General features: G+C 38.3%; 1 pseudogene; it reads right to left on the reverse strand.

Annotated features, from left to right (window-relative positions):
• Positions 1-2,554: 2,554 nt before the first annotated feature.
• On the reverse strand, positions 2,555-3,297 carry LOC137502881 (uncharacterized; annotated as a pseudogene).
• Between the last annotated feature and the right edge of the window lie 4,498 nt (positions 3,298-7,795).

Genomic DNA, 7,795 nt, shown 5'->3' on the forward strand with positions numbered 1-7,795 from the left:
AAAAAAAAAAAAACATCGACAAGATATTGAGATGGACAGCAGGTAATGGTATGATGGAAAACGGGATGAAAAGTTAGGTTGAAAGTTTCACCAAGAGACAAAGTCCTCTCAGGTTTAAATACCGTGTTGATGGGGAGATAGCACCTCATGGGGATTATTGTAAGTATACAGGTGTTAATATAAGGAATTATCTTCCTTGGGGTAATCACATTAACGAGGTTGTAAAGAAAGGTTACAAATCTCTTCACATGCTTATGAGGGTATTTAATGATTGTAGTAAGAATGTAAAGGAGAGGGCGTCTCCGATAAGACTCTAATTAGAGTATGGTTCCAGTGAATATCATCCTCACCAGGACTACTTGATACGAGAACTGTAAAAGAATCCAAAGGAAAGCAGCTCCATTTCTTCTGAGTGATTTCCAACAAAAGAGTAGTGTTATAAAAATGTTGCAAATTTTGGGCAGAGAACACTTAGGAGTAAGGAGATGAGCTGTTCGACTAAGCTGAATGTCCCAAGCTGTGAGTTGAGAAATGGCCCGGAATGACATTAGTAGGCGAATAACCTTGATGGAGTTTTTAAAAATAGTAGGAAATATCATAACGCTCAAGACGACAAATTGGGGAAAATATTCGTTTATAGGAATTTCCAATTTCTTTGCAATCATTTAAGAAAAGGCTAGGAAAACAACAGATAGGGAATCTGCCACCTGTACGACTGCCCTAAATGCAGATGATTAGTGATAGATAGTTGGAATTCAGGAGTGCAAACTGGGGCAAATGTTAATTTATAGGACGAACAGTAACGGATTGGAATTATTTATCAAGAGAAAAGTTTGATATATTTGCAAATTCTTTGAAAACATTTAAGGAAAGGCTAGGTAAAATAATAGGGTACCTGCCACCCCTGGGGGTGATTGGCCTAAATACAGATCAGCGGTGATTGACTGACATGACCATTATGGATAACGAGGTAATAATATTGATTGGGAACTTGATCAGGTTCGAATACAATAAAACCTTGATAAGACGTTCTCGCTTATTACGTTATCCAGAGAAGTTCGCACATTTTGCCCTCTCTAGACATTTCCTATAGAAAGCCACTCTAAAACACCCCGTTATTTCGTGCTTCGTTTCCATCTAAGACACTCATTTTCGAGAGAATATTCTTCCACTTATGTTTTAGAAAGTTCGGAAGAGATGGAAAAAATAAAAAAACGTTACTCCCTCGTAGCAAGTGTACCTACAGACTTGAAGAAAACTATGAACATTGACTGGAGCTGAAGGCTAGGTAGAGTATGTTGATATTCAGACCTCGCAATCAGATTATCTTATGCCTGTTGCTCACGGTAAAATTTTCTGTCAAATTTATTGTACAATAATTTAATTTTATAAAATTTCTGTTGCTCACGGTCAAATTCAAGTTTTACAAAACCTTTGATAAAACTTTTCATAAAATAGGACATGTTCTATTCCGTAAAATTAATTTTACGAAACGAACCAATCAGCGAAGCTGACATCACGATGATGCTGGCGCTACGTCGTGAAAAGATTGTGAAGCTCGATTGTAAACAAACACTTCTTTGTAAAATGGCAGGACCCGGGTGGACTAAGGAAGCTGTTAGTGTTTTACTGGACGAATACCAGAATTATCCATATTTGTACGAGGTTAAAACGCCAGTTTACCACAATAGAAATGCAAGAAGAGAGGCAGAAAACACAATCGCCGAATTCCTATATGAATGCTGGTCTTCTAACCTCAACTAATTTTCGACCAACGACAGCAATCCTCTACCTTCTTCTCTTCTTTTGATCCAATCCCGTGTCCAGCATTTCCTGGCATTTCTTTTCTTCCTTTTTATCACCGTACAACATATAATTGCAACCAAAGCAGCAAGTTTTGCTTTGTTTGTTAATGAAATAATAATGTTATTTGTTTTACGTCCCACTAACTACTCTTTTACGGTTTTCGGAGACGCCGAGGTGCCGGAATTTAGTCCCGCAGGAGTTCTTTTACGCGCCAGTAAATCTACCTACACGAGGCTGACGTATTTGAGCACCTTCAAATACCACCGGACTGAGCCAGTATCGAACCTGCCACTCTTGTTTGTTTGTTAGAGCCATATTTTCAAACTCACTGTAAGTTGAACAGGTGATTCTTCGTTTATATGTTTATCGATAGATGGCAGCATATATACATCTTAGTTCAGAAGTGAGTTCATAGATGGTCATCCCGATGTTTCCATGGATTTTATAAAATAATTTTACCGTGAGCAACACAATTTGTTTTCACCAAATTTTTATAAAATTAATTGTACAACAAATTTTACGAAATATTTTACCGTGAGCTATATGCATTACTCTCACCACGGAGAATCTAACACTCTAGTATTTCTTGGAAACACGTTGTTACACAACAATGTAGAAATCATGGACAGGGAAGAGAGTGTAGAAACATTTTCATCACATCCCTTAACAGTTTACCCGGTCAGTTCTAAGACTGACTTTCCGTTGTGTTCAGTGTATTGAAGTTTGTCTGAAATTGTTGTTTGAGTCATCAGTCCATAGGCTGTTCTGATACCGCGCTCCATCCCATCCTATCATGTGCTAATCTGTTCATTTCTACGTAAATACTACATCCTAGATCTACCCTAATCTGTTTGTATATTCATGCCTTGTTATGCCCCTACCGTTTTTAGCACCTACATTTCCGTCAGAAACTAACTTAACAAGTCCTGAGTGTCTTAAGATGTGTCCTGTCATTCTATCTCTTCTTCTCCTCTCACCACTTCGAATCAGTATCTCTTCATTCGTGATTCGATCTATCCATCTCACCTTCAGCATTCTTCTGTAACACCACATTTCAAGAGCTTCTATTCTCTTTCTTTCTGAGCTAGTTATCGTCCATGTTTCACTTTCATACAATGCCACACTCCAGACGAAAGTCTTCAAAAACATATTTCTAATTTCTATATCAATATTCGGAGTGAGCAAATTTATTTTATTAAGAAAGGCCTTCCTTGCTTGTGCTAGTCTGTATTTTATGTCCTCCTTACTTTTTCCATCGTTAGCTATTTTATTACCCAAGTAACAATATTCATCTACTTCCTCCTTTAAGACTTCATTTCGTGATCTAAAGTTTCCTGCACCACCTGACTTCGTTCGACTGCACTCCATTACTTTTATTTTAGATTTATTTACTGTGGAACGTCGATATCTCGAATCACCTCGCGAGCTAAGTTTAATTTCGATACATAAAGAATATAGTTTTTGAGCATGTATAGCACATAGTTGGGTCATATATATCTATGAGCTTATACTGAATACACTTTTTAATATTACTTAAAATATGCAAACTCTATTTTACGGCATCACTTTAATTATAGCCCTTATTATAGTAACTTTTTAGAATACATGATACAGTACATATAGAAGTGAAAGAAGAAACATACCTCCGGTAACACCTTTGGAAAAAATCCGTTAGTCTCTTCTGTTTGTTACTGTTAAACTTTCCTCCCTTCACGTTGAAACTTCTCGTCAATACCACGCAGCCGAGATTCATAAATGGAACTTGTCATCCGCGATTTCGGGGGTTGCTTTCGTACGTGACCGGTAATTAATTCGCTCCAGAGAAACAACGAGGCTTCGCTGATTTTCCGATCACTAGAAGTTCTAGTCTTTCGGTTCCCATCATATTAGCTCCCATATTAGCTTGTTAACTATTCCTCACAAACCACAATGCCACATTGCATAGTTAATATTGCGCAAATTTCGAGTTACAGAAGGGAGGAAATGTTTGCTTTGAGAAAAAGAGGAATAAATACCCGTGAAGAATAGGAGAAATGGCAGGGAAATTTATGTTACTTCGAGATACTGAAAATTCGAGTAATGGAGATTCGAGATATCCAAGTTCGACTGTATCATCTTGGAGTCCTTCTCTAAGACTGTGTCCATACTATTTGGCAATTTCTCGACATCTTCTGCAGTCTCAGATAACAATATCATCGACAAATCTCAGAGTTTTGATTTCCTCTCCTTGGACTGCGATTCCTTTCCGATATTCCTCTTTGATTTTCTTTACTGCCTGTTCTATATAAACATTGCCTGCAATCCGTGTCGGATAAATCAGAAATCAGGAACAACTCCCTGATTCGTTAGGAATTCCATCGTCCACGTTAAGAAAGCTATTAAAAATTCGTGCTTGAGTTACCAAAGCCGTGACGTCAGCATGATGTAATACTGTATTATTTACAATACGGTGTGCCTTGCTGGCCGATATTCTGATAGTGAAAATGTTTTCCACCAATGGGAGCCATTGTGTCAGACCACTTGACGTCACGCGACAGGCTTCAATACACAGGGAAAGCCCATGAATACGCGCCCACTTAATATGCCTGTACTTCATCATCATCATTTTGTGTTCTGCCCACAAGCAGGTTTTCGCTCAGCTGTTCTCCTATCTTCTTCCATTGTCTTCAGATCATTTTAAGTTCCTCCTTATTACGATCGCCGAATCTACTCTACATATTCCTACCTTGCTTACTGCTGCTCGCTTCTACTTTCTTCTCGCCGCACCATGCACCTCACTCACCTGTCGTCTACTTGACTGATTACGTCATCTTCGCTGCACTTCGCTGTGCCTGTGCGCTGTGTAACCACGTGACATTATGTTTCTAGAACTCACTGGCTTGTAGCCTGCGTTCTTTTTCTGGAATCTTCCTTTCTACTATATATTGCTCTCTCCGCCTTTCCACTGTTGAGTCGGGCTTCATGGTGGAGTGGTGGACCACACACTAAAACAGTGCTTATTGTAATCATGTCAATTTCATCTGGACTCTATCTACAGCGACTCGGTGAGCAAGACTTATAATATTTATCTGCATTTGGACTCAAAACTTTCATTCGGGCTATTGCCTGCTGTAATACTTTCTTCTGTCGAGTGGTTATGCTTCCCTTTAAAAACTCATAACTTAGACTGCTTCTATTCACGCACTGCGCTACGGACGATTGTAAATTATTTTCAGATGTCATCCTAGATCTATGCTATTACTAAACTTCAGCAATACCTGGTGAAGAAAATCCTTTCCTAGTCCTAATACTCATCCTACTTCCCTTCCCCCTACCTTTCATGCTTTTACTCTTCAGGGTTCAGTTTCGATGTATATTGTACACTTCCAATTTATTCAACAGGCTTTCCTTTTATGTACCATTGGATAATTATTTGTAAATGTGGCACACCGTTTGGATTTTTCTTCTACTTGCAATTATTTATCTTGTTGTTAAATTATGGTTGTTAAATATATATTCTATTTCGCATTGTTATTTTGGTGATCTTCTATTGGCCTAGCTTCTTCCTTACTGCGCGATTTTCCTTGATTTTTTTTTGCTAGGGGCTTTACGTCGCGCCGACACAGATAGGTCTTATGGCGACGATGGGATAGGAAAGGCCTAGGAGTTGAAAGGAAGCGGCCGTGGCCTTAATTAAGGTACAGCCCCAGCATTTGCCTGGTGTGAAAATGGGAAACCACGGAAAACCATTTTCAGGGCTGCCGATAGTGGGATTCGAACCTACTATCTCCCGGATGCAAGCTCACAGCCGCGCGCCTCTACGCGCACGGCCAACTCGCCCGGTTTTCCTTGATTTATACCACTCCTCATCATCATTTATTATTATTATTATTATTATTATTATTATTATTATTATTATTCTAGTACGCTGAGCTCTCTACTGTATCGCCGTATATCTTTGCATATTCCTCTGCGTACTTCTGATTATTTTTCGTTACTTGTACTTTTGTCCAAACACGCTACCACCCCGACTGTTATGATAGCGCTATATTATAGTATGATAGCAGAGGACCTCCCTCACTACATCCTTCATTGATGTCATCTATCATCTCGTACCTTCTCCTTCCTCTCAATATCCTTCGAGTGCTTCCGTTAACAAACCCTCAAAAAGCGTCCCATTTACTTCTTCTTCCTTTCTTCTATAACTTGCAGCCATCTTCCTTTCTCACTAGATAGTTCCTATACTTCTTCATTTCTCGCTCTCTCCATCTATCCTTTTCTCTACATTCTCCTCCACATCCACATCTCAAACGTCTGTAGCCTTTTTTTACATCTTCTCCTCTCAATGTGCATGTCTCTGCCCCGTACAATATCACACCCCCAACAAAGCACTTACGATGTCTCTTTCTCAAATCTTTATCTAATTTACCGCATAGTAATCTCTTCTTCCTATTGAATGCTTCCTCCGCTATATTAATGCGAGATTTCACGTCCTGGTGGCATCTCATGTCTTCATGTATTATACTTCCAAGATATTCGGCTGCTCTTACTTGGCTAATATTAACTTTCCCTATCTTCATATTTGCCGATTGTCTTCATTTACCGATCACCATACTAACTGAAAACATTTCTTAGCAGACAAAGCAGGGGGCCCCATACTACGAAAAACATAAAATTTAGCACTTTCCTCAATTGCGCCGAAAGTTGAAGGGCTAAAGGGCCCAAAAATGATTTCAAATTGTGAGTCTTGGATAACTCTATCAAACTAAACAAATTCGAAAATCACTTCCAGTCTAAATGCAGTTCCGGAAGAAAACAGCCTAAAATCGCTGGTTTCTTTACTCCTTTTCTTTTTGATAAAATCCTAGTCAAAATTAATTATTACATAATTCTTTCTATAATGTGTTCCATAGTTCAGTACCATCAGGCGATTTAATATTTTTTTGAAAATTATCCACACCGAATGTAGTTGTAAGGGCTTAAGTGAAATTCTGCATTGACTCACATTAGCGTTTGTAGTGGTATAAATATGCAAACTGCTAATCTAATTGACCGGATAACGATGATAAAGAAAAGGATTGTAATTTTTAGGAATAAATAAAAAAAATATTGTCATACTTTATTATATTGTATTTACTTAAAATTCGTAGCTCATAACCCTAGGATGTTTTCAATATTGAGTTGCTAACCTGAGGGACTAGAACTGAAGATTTTGATGTATTGATTCTCATCCCACACTCATCGCAAGCTTCCTTCATAGCTTTTAGCATTTCATATAGAGTTATTTCGCTCTCTGGTATTAATACCATGTCATCGGTAAACATTATAGCCTGCAAAAAGCGCGTTTTCCTCAGGTTCCAGCACATCTTATATAAATGTACATAAATATTATGTAAAACGACCATAATGTAACGAAAACTTCAAAACAATGTAATTACTAGTGTCTGTTTGTACTTACGTAAGATTTAATGTGCTGTTGATACTGATCATGATACTTCTTCTCTTATTAAACGTACGTATTTTCTGTTTTTTTTAAATATTTTTTTATATATGTCAATTGCTTCTTCCACTAGTTGATGTTGGCGGTGAAATATGAGGATCAAATTCGATCAGAGACAATATATAGGAATTCGCCAGCTGTTTTCATTGTAATAATTATAATCTATTGCTTTCACGTCCCAATTAGTACTCTAATGGCTTTCCGAGACGCCGAGCAGCAGGGATTTTGCGCTTTAGGAGTAACATTTGACACAAGGCTGACGTATTTGAGCACCTTCATATACCACAAGACTTAGCCGGGATCGAACATACTGCTTCGAGCTCATTGATGTCCATCCAGTCTTGATTCTCATTCAAGACATTTATCTTCTTCCTGCATTTCTTTTCCAACTTGCACTGAGGAATTGGTCAATGAGAACTGCCCAGGAATGAAGAACATGGGAGGTGATGGGGGAGGTCTTTGTCCCTGCTCTGCTACTACTCTTGCTAATGATGATGATGATGATGATGA

The sequence above is a fragment of the Anabrus simplex genome, chromosome 13 (genome assembly GCF_040414725.1).
Source record: "Anabrus simplex isolate iqAnaSimp1 chromosome 13, ASM4041472v1, whole genome shotgun sequence".
In the NCBI taxonomy this organism is placed as follows: Eukaryota; Metazoa; Arthropoda; class Insecta; order Orthoptera; family Tettigoniidae; genus Anabrus; species Anabrus simplex.